The sequence below is a fragment of the Phyllopteryx taeniolatus genome, chromosome 10, assembly GCF_024500385.1.
Source record: "Phyllopteryx taeniolatus isolate TA_2022b chromosome 10, UOR_Ptae_1.2, whole genome shotgun sequence".
NCBI lineage: Eukaryota > Metazoa > Chordata > Actinopteri > Syngnathiformes > Syngnathidae > Phyllopteryx > Phyllopteryx taeniolatus.
Window position 1 is genome coordinate 29,508,232 of NC_084511.1, and position 19,514 is coordinate 29,527,745.

Here is a 19,514-nt window from a genome sequence, read left to right on the forward strand (position 1 = left end):
TTTGAGGTTCCACCACCAAATCTCTTCTCCCCTTTCCAACGAGAAGATGCCCTATTTCTGTGTACTTTTACTCAAGCCTAGCTTTCAGGTTCTGAACACGACTGTAAATGAAATGTAATGACTTTAAAATATGTATCAATACAAGAACAAGGCTTCTCCGTGATATAAACTCTGAAAACAAACATATATTGAAACAAGTGTACTGATTTGACTCACCAAAGTCGACATCCGAGAGCAGTTCCCCGACGTCTGCTCGCCGCCGTGCGGCACGTCAGCGTCCGCTCCGTCCACACTCACTAAACTTTGACTCACGGCTTGCGTGTTCGTCACGTGACTCTTGGCGGCGGCGCACGCCTCGTAGTTGTAGACGTGCGGGAGCGTCCCCGCCGTCCCCAAAGTGTCGCAGTAGCGCGGCGGATAATACGGAATGACGGGGAGGTCGGAGCGGTACAGGACGCGAGACCGTCTCCACCTGTACACTTTGAGCGACACGATAAGCAGCAAGCAGGCGACGAAGAGGAAGGAGACCGCGGCCAAAGCCGAGACTAAGTAAAAAGTCAGCCGGTCGTCGTAGTCCTCGCTAAAGTCGTCGGCGAACTCCGACCTCAGCACTTCGGAGAAGCCGTCCGCCAGCGCCACGTTGACCGCGACCGTAGCCGAACGAGAGGGCTGCCCGTTGTCCTCCACTACGACAGTCAGTCTTTGTTTGACAGCATCTTTATCAGTCACTTGGCGGACAGTTCGCATTTCTCCATTGTGGAGGCCCACTTCAAACAGCGCCCCCCTGTCTGCGCCCCCAAATTTGTGCTGCACTTTATAGGAGAGCCAGGCGTTCTGTCCAGAGTCCACATCCACGGCCACCACTTTAGTCACCAGATAGCCCGCGTCTGCCGAACGAGGCACCATTTCGGCGTGCGGCTGGACCGGGTACAGGACCTGAGGGGCGTTGTCGTTCTGGTCCCGGATCAGGATGCGAACGGCGGCCGCGGAGCTCAGCGGAGGGGATCCGGAGTCGCGGGCGCTCACGTTGAAGTCGAACGACTTGATTTGTTCGTAATCGAAGGATCGCAGCGCGCGGACGACGCCGCTCTCCGGATGGACCGAGACAAAAGAAGACACGGCTGCTCCGTGAACTTCTTTCTCCTCCAGGAAGTAAGACACTCGAGCGTTCCGGCCCCAGTCCGCGTCACCGGCACTGACGGTCAAGACGGAAAAACCGGGAGGGTTGTTCTCTGCTACGGTCTTCCTGTATTGCGACTGATGGAATTCGGGCGGGTTGTCGTTCACGTCGGATATTTGAACGTTGACGTTTTGACTACTAGACAGAGGCGGAGAGCCTTGGTCGGACACTGTGATGGTCACGTTATATTCGGGGACGCTTTCCCGGTCTAAGAGTTTTCGGTCACTATGGTGTAGTAACCCGCTAACGAAGACTCGATTTTAAACGGGACGTCAGCGTTAATGGCACACTTGACAACACCGTTGCCGTCAGCGTCGTCATCATTCACGTTAAAAACAGCCACGGTTGCACCTGGGGGAGAATCCTCAGGTATGGACTGAGAAAAGGACATCAACTTGATTGTGGGGACGTTGTCGTTCTCATCAATTATGTTGATGAAAACTTTACATGTGTCAGTAAAGCCTCCGTGGTCACTGGCCTGGACGTTTAATTGGTAGTTCTTGGATTTCTCAAAATCTAATTTACCTGAAACTTTAATCTCTCCAGTTTTAACATTTACACTAAAAGGTCTCTCTCATCTTTGGTAATATGAGGAGTGGAATATGTGACGTCACCGTTGAGGCCAGCATCAGCATCGCTTGCACTCACAGTCGCGATCAAGGTTCCTGCAGGTGAATTTTCTCGCACATCGACCTTGTAAACAGGTTGAGTGCACACTGGCGCGTTGTCGTTGCGTCCAGCACAGTGATTTGAATTCTCGCCGTCCCTGACCGATGTGGCTCGCCACCATCTGACGCAATCAGCATGAGTGTCAGCTCTCCTCCTGTTCTCGGTCTAAAGGCTTCTCTAAAACCATTTCGATAACTGTCTCCGTCTGTTGATTTGTATTTCCAATTTAAAATGATCTGATAGGTTTAAGTATGTATTTCTGAATATCATTAATAGCAACATCAGGTCGGCTGCATTCGCGAGAGAGAAACGAGTGCCCACTGCAGCACTTTCAGCAATTTTCAAATGAATTTCCGACTGAGGGAAGGACGGACTGTTGTCATTCATGTCCACGACCTCCACTGTCACGCGATAAAGTTGGATGGGATTTTCTAAAATGATGTCGAAAGTGAAGCTGCAGGGCGTCGTCTTTCCACAAAGCTCCTCTCGGTCGATGCGCTCTTGAATGACAAGTGTGCCTTTGTCTGCTTGAAATCAACATACTGTCGGCCTCCTTTGCTAATAATACGAGCTTTACCCTGCTACTAGTCTGGCCACATCCAAGCCCAAATCTCTCGCAATGTTCCCCACGAAAGAGCCTTCCGCCTGCTCCTCGGTATGGAATAGCGAGCCTGTCCGCTCACGGAGCGCAGCTCACAGAGACAAAGAACGACAAACAGTGTGCGCCATCGGCCTCTGACAGCGCGCATCCACAGACGCTCCATCGCGGATCCGAAAATATCCAAACAGCGACAGGAATCCTTGACAATAAAAACCGAATCAAACACGAGAATCCACGGAAAACGTTCCTCGTCGAATGGCGAGCAGAGCGTCGTCTTTCTCGTCTGCGAAGCTCGAAAAGGAGTCCGAGAGGAGGACTGCTGCACGGACGAGTTTCCTTCGAATTCAATGACGTAGCACGAGCGGCGCTCAGAGCATTTTGGCGGTAGTGCACCTCCATGTGATTGCCAACGGAAACTGCTTTTTTTTAATTTTTTTATTTTTAATAATCTGGGGCCACAAAATAACAAAATAGCAAGACTGGACAATTGGATGTTGTACTTAACGCTTTTGGAATCGGTTGTTTACATTTATATTTTACCAATGATGACATTATAATATGAAAAAAATGCTGGACAAAATAATTGATCTCAAGACGATGTTAAAATAATTTGAAAATAGCTTTTTCTTTTGCAAAAGTTGTTTAATTTCAAAAAAATATAATACTTAAACAGATATTTTTATTTTGTTTGGAAAGAATGCATTCAATATTGAATCCAGCCTATTTTCAAAATAAATCAACAAGGAAGGTCTTGACAACATGCAACAAATGTTGAGAATGATGGACACAGATATGACACATAAACTTCAAACAACAATACAGCCCACGAAAATAAGTGTTCATACATAACTAGTTTGGAAATTGATTTCAGCGACATAGAAAACGCAGATCAAAAGAACGAACGAGGGTCGAATCGCCGCTACAACTTCATTTGTATGTCTGAATTGTCAGCTCCAAGCAATTCCAGCACCATGGACAACGACAATGAACATCCAGCCCAACACATTTGAATGTTACCAAAAGTTCTTTACTTTCATTTGATGTTATAATCATGGCCTAGAAAACCATGATTATCAAGTAAACAAACCTTGATAAAATATTTCATATGTAATAAAGTCTGTACGCTGCATGTCTTTTTATAAAAGGACAATAAAAGGATTGGATTGATATCCACTTCCCTAACGGTTCCTCCACTGCTCCCTGCTTTCACTGCAGATCTCGACGTCATCTGCGAACATCATGGTCCACGGGGATTCCAGTCTAACATCATTTGTCTAGCCTATCCATTACCACTGCAACAGGTATGGGGCTCGGGGCTGATCCCTGATGCACTCCCACCTCCACCTTCAACTCCTCTGTCACACCTCACCACTGTTCTGCTGCCCTCATACATGTCCTGTATTCATTCTAACATACTTCTCTGCCACTCCAGAACTCGCATGGAGTACACAGTTCCTCTCTGGGTACTCAGTCATAGACTTTCTCTCAGATCCACAAAGACACAATGTAGCTCCTTCTGACATTGGCTGTACTTTTCCATCAACACCTCAAGGCAAATTATCATCTGTGTATCTGTTCTAGGTATGATACTTTACTGTTGCTCGCATTCCTCAGGCATTCTTCTGACCAGCTATAAATCTGCATTGCAACACAGATGGTCAAAAACTCCACAGGAATGTCATCAGGACCATACCGCCTTTCCATTTTTCATCGTCTCTATGCCTTTCTATAACTTCCCCCTTACTCTATCATTGCCACTTCCTGGTCCACCACACTTGCCTATTCTCTCTCCTTCTCTCTCATTTTCCTCATTCATCAACTCCTCGAAGTATTTTTTCCATCTGCCAGCACACTACTGGCACCAGTCAAACATTTCATCTCTATCCTTAATCACCCTAACCTGCTGCACATCCTTCCATCTCTCTCCACTCAGTCTGGCCACCTGTATAGATCTTTTTCTCCTTCTTTAGTGTCCAACCTGGCATACATGTCATCATTGCCTCGTTTGGCCTTGGCCCACATCGCATCTCAATGTATGTCCTTTCTCCTCTCTCGTACTACTCAGGTTCCACTTCTTCTCAGCTATACCTCATTCTCTTGAATGATTTTCCTGGACTGTGAGAGTTCCACCACCAATACACCCACTCTCCCATTCCGACTGGAAGATGCTGGCACTTATTTCTGTGTTGTACTTTTAATCAAGCATGGCCGTTCAGGTCTACTGAACACACGACTGCAATGAATGTATGACTTTAAAATATGTATCAATATAAGAACAAGGCGTCTCCATGATTATATACACTCTGAAAACAAACATATATTGAAACAAGGTTTGTCATGATTGACTCACCAAAGTCGACATTACGAGAGAGCAGCTCCCCGACGTCTGCTCTTTTGGGGCACTGCGCGGCCGGCGACCCACGTCAGCGTCCGCTCCGTCCACACTCACTCAAACTGTGACTCACGGCTTGCGTGTTCGTCACGTGACTCTGGCGGCGCGCGCACGCCTCGTACATTGTAGGCGTGCGCGGAGCGTCCGCCGCCGTCCCAACAGTGTCGCCAAGTGTAGCGCGGCGGATAATACGGATGACGGGGAGTTTCGAGCGTACAGGACGCGAGAGACCGTCTCCACCTGTACACTTTGTAAGCGACACGATAAGCAGCAAGCAGGCGCTCGAAGAGGAAGGAGACGCGCGCGACAAGCCGACCGAGACTAAGTAAACAAAGTCAGCCGGCTCGTCGTAGTCCTCGCTAAAAGTCCAGTCGGCGTAACTCCGACCTCAGCACTTCGGGGGAAGAAATGCCGTCCGCCATAGCGCCACGTCGTTGACCGCGACCGTAGCCCGAACGATGAGGGCTGCCGGTTGCCTTACCACTACGACAGTCTGTCTTTGTTTGACAGCATCTTTATCAGTACTGGCGACATGTTCGCATGTTCTCATTGTGGACGAGGCCCACTCAAACAGCGCCCCACTGTCTGCTGCCCCCAAATTTGTGATGCACTTTATAGGAGAGCCAGGCGTTCTGTCCAGAGTCACATCCACGGCCACCACTTTAGTCACACCAGATAGCCGAGTCTGTCGAACACGAGGCACCATGTCGGCGTGTGTTGCGGCTGGACGTACATGGACCTCCTGAGGGGCGTGTGTCGTTCTAGACCACGGATCAGGAAGACGCCCACGCTCACGTTGCTACAGAGCGTAGGAGGGGCGCTCCGTCCTGCGCTCGCACCGCAAGTCCAGCCGCTTCATCCGCTCGTAGCTCGACGGACGCGCACGGCGCTGACGACGACGGTTTGGGTCGTTCACGGACACAAACGAGGCAATCGGCGAGTTCCCCGCAAAATCGCGCCCTACCTGCTCCAACATGATAAGAGACACGAGCGTTCTGGTTTTCATCTGGCGTCATTGGCACTCACTCTCAGCACGGAAACACCGGCGAGTTGTTTTCGGCGAGGTTGGCACGATAAAAGCTGACGGCAACACAGGAGCGTCTGTCGTTCCGTCGCGAAACTTTCACATGAAAAGTTCTCTCGGCGAACGGAGGGGAGGTCCGTAGCCGCGTCCGACGCGACGACTGTGATAGTTATAGTCGGACACGCTTTCGCGATCCAATCGGCATCGGTCACCAGGCAAAATATTGCGCACGTGGGATGTTCATGCGAAAGAGAACGCGCGCCTTCGATGGCGCACCTCACGTGACGTTTTCGCCAGAATCCTGGTCTCGGTCTTTCACGTTCATGATACCGAGCGTGTGGTCAAGCCGGGGAGGAGTCTATCCGAAACCGGACTCGTTGAAGGACATCACGTTGAGGACGGGGACAACATTATCATTCAAATCCAGTGACTGCGATTTCCACTTTGGTGGAGTCTGTTAATCCTCCTTGATCTTTAGCTTCAACCATGAACTTCTATTGTTTTGTCTTTTTCATAATCGATTTCTTTTATGACTGATATGCAACCTGTCAATCTCATCTATTGTGAAACAAATCTGCGATTTCAGCATTTGATTTCGAAAAGCGAGGTATGTTACCTTTTCCATTTGAACCGCTATAGCATCAGTGGATTCACAGTCAGATCCGTGATTGTTACCTTAATTTTGGGGAATTTCAATCAATTTAGCTTTATACAAACGATTGATTGAGAAAGGAAAAACATTTATGTTGCATCCTAACAATGTTAATTTCAATATTTTCTGTACCTGTCCTTCTGTGGCTTCCACGTCCACAGCCACTAATTTAGGGGGAAAGTCGCGGCTGCTGTTCTCTGTCTAGGCTTTCTGCCAGGACCATTTCTGCATTTTCTGCCTCCAGGATTGAAGTGTTGCTTCAAAAGAAAATGCTCACTCGGTGTTAAAATGTAACTCTGCACGCCGTTTTTTTTGTGCATCCACGTCAGCATCAGTGTGCGTTATCCAGAACGGAAAACGGGAGAGCAAGTGCAGCAGACTCAGTCATTTCAAATGAAAATATTGATTTTTAAAAGTGGAGGCGCGTTGTCGTTTGACGCTCCAACCTTCGATGGTGACGGCGTGCAATTCATGGGTTTCCAACCAAAATCTCGAAGGGGGAAGCTGCACGGCGTCACGTCATCCACACAGCTGTTCGCGATATATCATCTCATGGACAACCAGGAGACCTTTGTCCGCCCTCAGCTCGGCGTATGGACGTTCTCCCCGGTGTCACGAGGCGGGCCCGCCAGAAACGGAGTCTTTTCAGATCCAAACCGAGATCTCCCACTGGGGCCACATTTACGACGAGCGAGCCTCTTTTTTCTTCGCCCTCGGGGATTGAGTAGCGGATTTGGGCCACTCGCTCGCGGGAAGGGAAAAAAACACCAAAAAGACAAGAGGCCGGCCGCGCGTTCGCCATCGCATTCCTCCCCCGCTCAGTTATTATCTTTCGACTCCATTTAAAAAAACTGAGAGCGTGAACGGGCCAAAATACAAAACAGGCGCAATCAGATACCGGCGTTATTTGTGCTCAACGATTGTACGTCGTTCACAGCGAAGCTCTCTGGTGCCAAATGGCCGCGACAGAGGCGGGAGCTGCACTGCATCACACAGGCCAACACATTCCATTTACCATGTAACAGCGCCCCTTAGAGGCAGTTCATTCCAAACTGCCCCTTCGAATAAGCTTCAAATTAAAGAAATACCTCGGCAGCTACTTGTCCGATGAGACGACCGGTGTGAAAAAAAAGTAATCCAATGCACCACTTTCTATATTTGTCAAAAGTCCTATTTCGCACAAACAGTCCCTCAAATAGCATCAACAATAATTGCAACAACGATGAGTATGAAAGTAGCCGTTTTACATATATTCATGAATTAATAATATTGGTTGTGAGCGATAGAGAGTGCACGGCAACAATTACATCGCCCTTCCATGGGCCTTAGCTGTATACTTCAGGCACCATGGGACAGAGAAATAGAAACCCATATACTCGCAGTTCACTTTTTGTCTCGAGATACACACAGTCAAAGTGACCGTCACCGTTTGCCTCGGTCCAAACGCAGTCGAATTGTCAAAGTGCCCTGCAATTATTTGCCTTCAATGACGGCTGAGGATTTGTCGTCGGGCACGCTTCAAAATTGAGGCAACACAGAACCGCCAACTGAGTCAAGCGAAACACACCGTGAACCCGCTGCAATGTGACTTTACAGTCGGAACTTAAAAAAAAGGGGGGGGGGGGGGGGGAACTTGAACATTGTGCAAATCTACTACACTTCCATGACAGATCGATAGTTGGATAGTACGAGAGATCGATCGATCGATAGCAAGATGGCGGATCAACGAGCGGTGGCTACATTGGTGGAATTCAATGCGCGATACACAAATATGTCCCCGAGTATCTTCATCAATATTAATAAATTCATTATTTGCAACATGAAGCCGCAAAGGCAGTCATGATGGCGCACAAATGCCCGGCGTTGTGTGTGTGTGTGATGTGTGTGTGTGTGTGAGCGCGCGCACACGCTGCTGAGCTCGTGACACATCATGATGGTGCATTATTAGGCCGAGTCTGCACAGCAACAGCAGGCAGAGTTATTATGATTCTATGTAGCCTCCACTGAAACATTTCTTCCAATGGAGGCGTCCTGCATAAGTTACGTGACTGCACAGGGTGACGTACAGTATGTACGTAAGTTTGTGTACGCAGAGATTTGGTCAGGATGCATGAGTGGCAAACACGTTTGTCGACACGGAACGTTCAGTGAAGAGACGGCTGCACAGATGGGAACCTATTCCGGGTCAGTGGTCATATCATATCGACTGTGTTTCGGCGACTCGTGCGCTGGATGAGGAATCATCCTGCTGTGATTTGTTTGTGAGAGCAATGGGTGTAGGGCGCACGTGGGGAGCTGAAATCATTGAAAGTGAGCTTACCTGCGGGTTCCACAATGGTTTCAGTTTCATTGACGGGAGGGACACGAAAGAAAAAGAGAGGGGGAAAAAGTTAGTCTCAAGGCCAATGATGACATTTAGTTTAAAAGTACTGTTTTCACAGGATCGGTGAGTCCTGCTGCTACATCCCGCCAAAATATTGTTCACGACTATACATTTATGAATCCTCGTGAAAACAAACCATTTTCTCATTCTCACATCTTTCAGAGCTGGTCGACAACTTAAATGACCGCATTTGTTTGTACTAGTTTAGGATTGGGATCAGAGAGATTACAAACAAGTTGCTTTTCTCTCTCCAAGAAATCGGAGCACATGTGCGCAACAACATGAATACGCATGAGAACATATTCATCGCTGCGCAGACTTTAGTCAACATGAACACATTGACATGACACTGAATGTTCGCCATGATGAATTAGTACAAGTGGCATTCTATATTGTTGGTAGGCTGCAGTACGGGAAATGGTGCCTTATTGTACCTGATGGAAAAGACGTCACAGACAAATAAAAGTTGGGTGTGAACAATCCCATTTCATATTTATTCAGTTGCAGATTAAAGACGGTGGTAAGCATGACCTGTGTGATCAAGACCAAAGCGGAGAGCAAAAGACCAAAACATGCTGTAAAAAATATCATTTCAAAAGGGAAAAGAAAATAAGTATTGTCATGGTTTCTATTTTAAAAAGGACGGGGAAAAAATAAGCACACCAGGACTCTGCTAAATCTGAAATCACAAGTGTGTCGTGCCTTCGAGGAATGTTATGCAGGTGTGCTAGTCTGGCGGTCACATGACACTCCGAGATATTTCCATCATAATAAATGACAGAAAAGTAGAAATGGAGGGCATACAAACATGCGATGAGATATTGTGCACGGAGATCATCTCAGTGCCTTAAAGCAATGCAATAACAACACAGTCTATTACAAGAAAAAGTAATTACAGTATTAATAGTAAGGAGTATGGGTGCATTAACAACGCAAAACAAAGCAATAAGATCTGTTCTTGTGTAATTTGGCATATTTCACTTGATTGTTTCACAAAATTCATTTTCAAGGTGTATAATGCCATGCATAGTAAGAACGTAATTCAGGTTAAAAATATTTTATGACGCCATGTTATTGATTGAAATGTTTACAGTTTGGTGATCACAAACTACACTCGCCGGCAAATATAGCCAAGTCATTATTTGAGCTCAAACGTTTTGGATTTTCTTTTCCTTATGCGGTGGAAATAAACAGTCTACACACCCGTTCAAATGCATTTTTTGTAATAATAATTACCAAGCTAAAGTAAACCATTTGCAATCGATCAACATTAATGTGGTCGATAGCCTGTACAACTCCAATGAAACTGTTTTTTTTAATCTAATTTAGAGAGAGGAGTCAAAACAACATTGCGATGTGATTGCACAAGTGTGCACACCTCTTACAAATGCGACGGCGGGCCTGTGTTCAGAATGAACCAATCAAATCAACTGATGTTAAATGTGAGACAGAACACACCTGTCACACACAGTAACTCTGATTAACCCAAATAAGGTTTAGTTGCTCAAGTAGGCTTTTCCTGACTTTTTTAGTGTGTGTGTGTGTGTGCTTCGAGCAGAGCTTGGATGTTTTGTGCTAACATGACGCGATTGGAATGTTCAATTCCCTTCACGTGACTAAGGCCCAGTTCAGACGCCCCAAGAAGGATACTGCCACCACACCAAGCTTCAACTGCAGGTATGTTGTTCTTTTGGTGATGAGCAGTGTTGTGTTTGGCCAAATATACCTTTTGGAACGACGGACTCAAAACATCAAACCTTGATTTCATCAGACTGTGATGACAAAATCTCCCAAACAACGTGTGGGAAAATGTGTCTGGCCCAATGATTCCAAGTTTGAAGCTTGTGGCCATATTACAAAGGTTGGCTTAGCTCTAACACAACCACAAAATCACAAAAGCCACCAGCATGGAGGTGAAAGCATCAAGCTTTGAGGTTACTTTTATGAAGTGGAACTGGGGCTTCGTCAAGTTGGAGGGAATTATGAACAGTTCCAAGAGCAGTCCGTGTCGGCACAAACCCTTCAGAGGCTTCTGTCGAAGCAAAACAAATGTTAGGAAAGCCTACTCGAACACCTGAACTTGATTGAGGTTACTTTAATTCGTTGACTCCATGAACATACATTTTAACTATAAACACAGCCGAAACCAGTATAGGAGGGTGTGCACACTTTTGCAGCACATCATTTAGTCATTATTTTTACTTCCTCATCGGCAACGATGTAATGTTCTTGATTCAATTGAGTTGTCTTGGTTATTGGTCACATAAATGGTAGTTTAGAAAGTTTAGATGGTTTAAAAATCACAAAATCGAGCATTGGAAACCGGGGTGTGTCAACTTTTGACATGTACTACATGTGCCATCCTTGCAGCCACTTTTCAAGTGACCACATACAAGGATGTGAGGGGCGGCCCGACCGTTAGGTAGATCTGTCTGCACTGGTGCGCCGAAGCGTGCTCTTTTGATAACCGGCTCCTTTTCTTGGCGTGTCCGTGTCCGTGTTCGAGCGAAGCGAAAGTCGCCTCGCACGAGCGGTGGTCAGACAAGGGATCGTACGATCATCCTGCAGCAATGTCACGCACTGAACTTGTGAAACTCGGTGGGTAGTATGTCGTGGGGAAAACGGGGAGACCGGCGGCGGTGGAGCGGTACACGTACTACGGCGACACAATGCTAAATAAAACACTCCGGCGATTAAAAGAATTAATGAGAAAAGAAAACCGCGAACTGGGCGACAATCAAGTAGAGCTCAAGTTATCGTTGCCTGCGGTTCATCGGCCACCTCGAAGAGTTCTTGCAGAACGGGCAAGCTCGCAATGGCGATACTAACTGTCGCGGTGGCAGACAGGGCACCCGGCCGTTATCGGTTACCGCGATAACATGTTTGCTTCCGTTCATCGAGCTCCACAGGCGTCGCGAGGTTCGAATCTCGCCTGTGTGCAAAGCCACACGTAAACAGATTGGGCTGGGTTTCTTGATGATTCTGTAAGACAAACCCAGGGTTGTGGCCCGAGTCGCCGTCTACCGCACACCACCTTGGTCACAGGTTAGCTTCCGGCGCTTCGAGGGGCACACGTCCTCGGCAACGAAGGCTTGGCAGGATACAGAACCACGGCGCGTTGTCGTTTTGGTCTTGGATAAAAAGTTGACGGTGCAGTGGTGGCGAGCTGGGGGTCGCCCACCCATCTCTCGCCTCCACCGTGATTTGGAAGTAAACCGACTGCTGTAATGAAGAGCCGCGACGTGAAAAGCTCTCCCGTTTCGTGTTGATGGTAAGGAAAGAGGAAACATCTGAATGGTTCTTTTGAGAGTTGGTACATTAATTTCGCATTGGAAACCGTCCGTCGCGTCTTGCGCTATCAGTTCATAACAACGTGCAGACAGGTTGATATTCCAAGACGGTGGCGGTAGTACGGCTCTGCGTAAAAATCGGGGCGTTGTCGTTTACGTCACGAACCACGATGATAAAACTTTGACGCTCTCGAGCGGGGGAGAGCCCGAGTCGGTGGTCGCGGTGGGTAACAGAAATGTTATACGCGATTGAACCTCTCGGTCGAGCGTCCGGCTGTCACAACATATAATAATTTTTCACTCCCGATACTATTTGAACGGGACTATTGTCGGGAACGCGCACGTGACGTGTCGCTATTTCCAGTGTCCATGTATAAATATTGATGAGCGCCACATTGTTCCGCGCGTGGAGTCTTCCGCATGTCGGCCGACGTGACTTGATTCAATCACGGTTGTTGTCGTTGAGTCGATGACGTCGATGAGAAGTTTGCAGTGGGAGGCCTGGCGCCGCTCGTCTTTGCTTGGACGTCCAGCTCGTGAGCACTGGCTCATCGTAGTCCAGGACGCCCGCCACGCGAACTTCACGCTCAGCGGGTCGATGTGAAAAAATCCTCTGGTCTTGTCTGTCAGCGTGACTGAAGGAAGTATGTTATCGCTCATACAGACTGTATCCAAGTCCGTGGCATTCAGTTGGGCTATCAAGTCCCCGTGACGGAGTTTTCGGAACAGACGCTCTGTAAACCGTTGACTGAAAACTGGCACTTATCGTTGGCGTCCAAAACACGGATGGGATAGAAGCGGTCACGGTTCTGGCTGGACTTCCCTTGTCAATGCCGTTGATTTTCAGCACTGTGTTCGGCTCGCGCCTCTCGGTCCAGCGCTTTTTAAGAACAAGCTCGGATACGCATTCCGTTTATTTGGGACTCATTCCAGGGCAAAATGGTAATTCGGGCTCAATTGTAGTCTCGGACGGAGTTCGTGCCAGATCAGGGTCATGCGACTCTCCAGCGGACAACGTCTATCCCGAGATGTGGACTCGACCAATCGAGGTTGATCTCCTCTGCGGCGAACGCTGGAGTATTGTCGTTAATCGTCTGCAATGTCTAAAAAGCAGAGCGAAGGCTTGAAGGGGGTCCTGAAGTAAAGTGATTCTGGACGGTACACACGCTGCCTTGGCGCAGAGCTCTCTCGGTCGTACGTGGCGGATCAAAAGAGTCGCTGACGACAGGTCAGCTCGCACAGCTGGCTGTCGTCCGCGGACGACCGCACGGGCGACGGAGAACCCAGCTCCCATTTCAGACCCAGATCCCGTGCGACGTTACGATGACAGAACCGGTGCATCTCTCGGGGAGGACGTAACGGACCTCTCGGACGCAGCGGACAAGATCAGGCAGAAAAGACAGAATTCCTCCAATGTTCCAAGTTGATTCTCGGTGCATTTTAGAGATCGTCTCGGATGCTCACAAGCGTCGAAAAAAAACGAGCTAAATCCTAAACATGCTCTTGAAAACGTCGAAGTGAAAATTCTGTGAATCACAACGCTTGCTGTTCTCGAGCAGAGTTACTCATGCTCTATCAGGGAAGCTGTCAGCTGGTTCCTCTATTCCATTTCATCTCTCTCTCTCTCTTCTCTCTCCCTCCCTCTCCCTCTCAAACACCCACGCGACTTTTTTTCTTTTTTCCCTCTGCTCCATCACACGCACACGCGCATACTACACAGCGCACGCACCCTTCGGCCTCACCAATGCTCCAGTTCTTCTGACACAGTTAGAGCAGAACAAGCCATCGGGCGACTCAAATATCGGAAGAGCGTCGCCACGAGGCCGCGGCGATAATTACAAGGCAAACTGCGCTATGATTGCGCACAGAGAGGACTATAGGTCAAAAAAGCCCTCAGCAGAAAGGTGAGTCTCCTCTGTTAGAAGGTGAGAGAGAATTTTCTAAAACAAATCAAATGAAGTCAAAGAAAAGAAAAATGGGAGGAGACGCTTTCAAATGCGGATATAATGGGGTGAATCAAACATGATTACATGATCAAATGTTCCATTTCCAGCCTATCATCACAGTGGTGGACGAAAGTGAATGATGAATCCATCCATCGTCCATTAAGCACATGTATGCTGTAAATAATAATATCTATCTGCACTGCCATTTGCCCACCACAACATTTTACTCAAATGTAAATATAATATGTATAATGACAATAATGGTTAAAGGCATTAACGTGTCCTGTCATTACACACACACACAGTGGATATACAAAAGTCTACACACCCTATTCAAATGCCAGTTTGAATCGTATAAAAATGAGACCAAGTTCAATCATTTAAAACTTTTTACTCCATTAATGTGATATAACCTTGAAAATCATTTGATTAAAAAAATAATAAAAAAATTCTTTTTCACAATGGGAAGTAAAGTAAGCCACGCAATGTGGTTGCAAACTGTTAGACCTTTTATACAACCCAATTCCAATGAAGTCGGGTGTGTGTTAAACATGAGTAAAAACGTAGACAATGATTTGCAAATCTACGTTCGACCTATATTTAATTGAAAACACAATTAAAAAGACAAGATATTTATTGTTCAAACTGATCAACTTGATTGTTTTTAGTAAATAACATGAAGTTAGAATATTGATGGCTGCAGCACGTTCCAAAAGACTGAGAAGTTGAGGAATGCTTATCAAACGGTTTTCTGGCAGCTTTTTTCTGCTTACTAGCAGGAGCTTGAACATGTTGTGCTAAACACTGATTGCTATTTGGAACTGTTTTAATTCCTCCATCTGACGAAGGCCCAGTTACAGCTGGAAGAAATTAAAAAAAACACAGCTCCTAAGAATGTTGTTGCGCACCAAGTTTCACTGTGGGTTGGTGTTCTTTTGGTGAAGAGCAGTGTTGGTTTGCATCCGACCAGTACTCATCAAGTAAAGTAAAAGTGGGCGTGTATTTTTACCTCGGGTGACAATCAATTAGACAAAGTCAGATGGGAAGGATGATCATACTCAGGAGAACTGGGCATCTCCATACATCTATAAGTCGCTGGAATCTTCGTGAGCGTTGCGGTCAGCGGGCAGCGTGTCGTGTGTACAGAAGCACAACAGTATGAAGTGCTGTCTGGAGCCGTCGTCAAGTAGGGTGTAGTGTAGCGTAAAGTTCCCGCGCGTGACATCGGCGTATTCGGAGGGAGATACGCGCGGGGACGGCGAACGCTCCGTTCAACAACAGTCTGGGCTTCTCTGCGACAAAAGCTCCCAGCCAGGACCGCCACCATGAAGGTCAGAAGAAGGTGGACACGGACACAGCGCCACAGCAGATACGAGGTGACTTTGGAATTCTTCTCGCTCGTCGAAGAACGTCCTTCAGTTCCGGCACTCGGCCAAGTTATCGGAAAGGAGTAAATACACGGAGCAGGTGGCGGAGAGTAGGGGGCTGTCCGTTATCTTTCACCGCCACCATCAGGTTTGTTTCATGCTGTCAGATTGGCCAATGTCCGCAGGGTCTGATCTCGCCACTGTGGGGACGATGGTGAAAAGTCCGGATCCGTGGCCTTGACGATGTGATAGACAGCGGAGCGTCTGTCGGAGTCGGGTCACGCTAACACTTTGGACACCACGGAGCTCGTGCGCAGCTTTGGGGACAGCTCGGTCTATGAGGAGTCGCCTCGGGGCGGGTACAGTATTGAGGCGAGTTGTCATTCAGTCCCTATCCACACGCTGACGCTCACGTAGCTGCTCAGCGGAGGAGACCATTTGTTCTGGCCCACGTGGACTCGAAAACTCTCAGGTCTTTCGTAATCCAACGAGCAAGCGGCGCGAGAGGCCACGTGTCTCGTCCACGACACGTAGGCGGACGCCGGGGCGCGTTACCTGCGCGCCGCCGACAGCGATAACCACCGTGCGTTCTGTCTCGGTCGGGGGTCTCGAGCGCGACGACACAAAGCCGAGCGGCTTTGTTGTTTTCGCTCACGTAGGCGCTGTGGACTCTCGCTCGAACCGGGAGCGGGTTGTCGTGACGTCGGGGACGGACAGGTGAAGACTTTTCGGGAGAGGACAGAGGAGGAGAGCTGGTCGCTGGCGCCGATTGTAATGTTGTAATCGGACACCAGTTCGCGGTCCAGTGGCCGCTAGTCACCAGAGAATAATAGTTCTTGATGGAAGGAACTAAGCGGAAGGGGGACGTCTTGTTGGACGGAGCAGCGCACCTGCCCGTTCTGCTCAGAGTCTCTGTCTGCACGTGAACGAAGCCCACCTCGGTGCAGGGGCACGTTCTCCGCCACCGCATCGGTCAGCGCCTTGATCGTGATGACTGGGGCGTTGTCATTCACGTCAGTAATATCTATGATCACTTTAGCGTAGGAGGTCAGTCCCAAACCGTCTTTGGCTTTCACACGTAATTCATATGACGTGCTCGATTCATAGTCAACGGTGCCAGTTACAGTAATGTGCCACTTTACGATCAATGCTCAATATCTTCTTCACATCTTCTGTAACATGGCCGAAGTCATACGTCACATCTCCATTGACGCTTGGTCAGCATCAGTCGCTAACATGCATCACGGTTGTACCTGGAGGAGAGTTTTCAGGAGGCGGCTTTATAAAGGGCCTTGGCGAACTGGCGCGTTATCATTCGCGTCCAGCACGTGACGTGGATGACGACGGTTCTGACCTCTGAGGGGAGCCGCCATCGCAAGCGCTCAGGAGCAAATTCATTTCCGTTTTTCTTTCACGGTCGAGTTCTTGTCAAGAACAAGCTCTATTGTGTTTTCACTGGACAGCCAAAACGAAATGATCATTTTTCTGAAGGATGTACCGCTGCACTGAATTTTGACCCACGTCGCCATCGTGCGGCCTCTTCTATCACAAAACGAGCTCCTATGATGGCTGACTCCCGTCTTTCAAATCAATTAAGTCGTCATTAAAAACCGGCGCGTTATCAATTTATATCTTGAATGTGCTGATGGATTCGCCGGAGCTCCAGTGGGTTCTCCAGCACGACTTCTTGTTTCAGGACACACGAAGCCTTGTCGCCACAAAGCCCTTCTCTGTCAATCCTGTCGGCCACAAGCAGCTCTCCGTTCCTCGCGTTCAGCTCACAGTACGCGTTCTGCTCCCGTCGGCGTCGATGCGCGCTTTTCGGCTGGACAGCGCGCTCGCCTGCAGTCCGAGTTCCTCGGCCAAATTCCCGATCCACCGATCCTCCTTTCATCTCCTCCGGGAGGGAAAAGCTCACGTCTCCGTGTGCGGAATGCAACACGAGGAGGAGGAGAATTAGGAGGCAGCAAAACAAAGACATGTTCCAATCCGTCGCGGACAGCCTTCCTCACGGCCCGTCGAGGAAAATGTGCTGCCACAAAATCACGAACATGTACGCATAACGTCAGTGCACTCCAAATGGGGGGGGGGGAAAAAAAAAAAATGCGTTCAACAATTTCAAGGCTGGTCTATTGCGCCACCGTGAGCATAGTTTGGTGCAAACAAGACGTTATAGCTTTGAAAACCAAATTCTTCACAGTCACGCTAAACTTGTGTTGCACCCAAGGAGTTTACGTTAAAGTAATTCATAAAAGGATGTGAGGTATTTTTTTGTTTTTTTTTTCCCCAGTAGGATTTAGTGTAACAAATGCAGTAGTTGCAATTTGATAATGAAGCAACGCATTAAAGTTCTTCTTGTCGAACAAGTTTTGGAATTCACGAGCCAAATAAACAATTTTTGGTGCTATCACTGGAGCCAAAAAAATGAAAATATTACGGTAATTCATTTCTCTTAATAGCGAAGAACTCATTCCTGTAAACATCATACTTATAGGTTCATCACGTGACATTGATGTTTTCACGTCAATTGACAAACTGACACACCGCACAACCCCAAACCTCAATAATCTGGAAATCTGCTTCAAATACTGGTTTGGTTGTTGTGATCTGATGACCATATCGATTGGATAACACAACCACAAATGATTGCCGTTTGAAGATTCATCTCGGCAGATTTATCGCTTCGAAAAAAAAATAAAACAAAAAATGACGGAACTTCCCAGAACATCGAAATTGTTAACGGAGATCAGCAATGCCAAGAACAGCAAATAAATCCAACAATAAGATGAACAACGACTGCACGGGAAGTAGTTTTTTTTAGGAGGACAATCAAATCAGGATTCGAAACCAGCTGATCGTTTTTCCGACAGTCATCAGAAAGTACAAAAAGTGAACTCTGACTGAGATTTGCGACCCATGAGAAAATATCACTTGGGGACCTGCATGCCACTTGAACGCTGCAAATGGAAAATATTTGTTTTGTTTTTTCCCCCCTCGGGCCCCTATCAGGTGTGGGGCCTTCAAGTCTTCATCATCATCATCATCACATTTGTCCCCCTTCTTGCACCCCGGATTCGAAACGGACAAAAAGACAAATTGACTGCTGTTGTCTTTTCTGGCTTGGCTGAATGAATATTGTTGGTCAAGAGGGACTCAGCGAATGTCTCTCTGCAACTTATCTTTTGAACAAAAGTTTGCGAGCACCAATACGAAGGGCTCACCATGCAAAATGTTCAAACCTGTTGAAATAGATCTAAGACCGAAAAGATAATTTGTGCATTTTCTCTAACTATCACCAATAATATTAGACGACGACCCCTGTAGCTGTCATTTAAGATTTTTTTTTTTTTTTTCATAATTAAATTTCCGCGCGGAGCAGTGGCAAAAAGCTTCCGCCACATGGCCCGATCGAGCGAACACGTTTGCGGCCAGGCCAAAGCATCAACTGGCCTTTTTGGGGCCAAATCACGCACGTTCTCAAAGCTGTCCCGTCCGATCTGTCGGGGCGAGCCTGAGGTCACGTGCAAACAATTGGTGAAAGGACAAAAGAGGAACAGAACACAAGGGCAAATTATAGCGAAGGTTGCTGTGAAAGAAGCTTGAGCTATTGCACCGTATGCTAACAAGCACAAAGGGCGCCACATCTTGAACTGGTAACACGCCAATATAGCAAACGGAGGCCAACGACATGCTAAAATCAGATGACATACAAAAGACTGATTTGATATTAGAGAGCGCCCTGTAGGAACTTTCAATTTATTGAAGACTGGATGAATGATATCAAACCTAAAGTGAAGAATATTGTGGCAAATACATTTCCCGTGAGAGCCCTGCATGTGTCAATCATCAACGACAATAAAACTGATATAACTTTGTCACAATATATACTAATTGACTATTGCATACTGATTATGCTCAAAATATGGATTTTTGAGCAATGTCAATTCTACTAACTGGTGTAAAATCAAAAGTATGGCGTGTCCATGAAAAGCTAGGAAATGAAATGTACG

General features: G+C 47.4%; 1 protein-coding gene and 1 pseudogene across 18 annotated transcripts in view; one reads left to right on the forward strand and one right to left on the reverse strand.

Annotated features, from left to right (window-relative positions):
* The window catches only part of LOC133485198 (protocadherin gamma-A4-like), a 2,572-nt pseudogene extending 536 nt beyond the window's left edge, over nt 1–2,036 (reverse strand).
* LOC133484589 (protocadherin alpha-C2-like) overlaps nt 1–19,514 on the forward strand; it is a 285,315-nt gene that overhangs the window by 191,018 nt on the left and 74,783 nt on the right. The gene's annotated exons all lie outside the window — the stretch shown is intronic.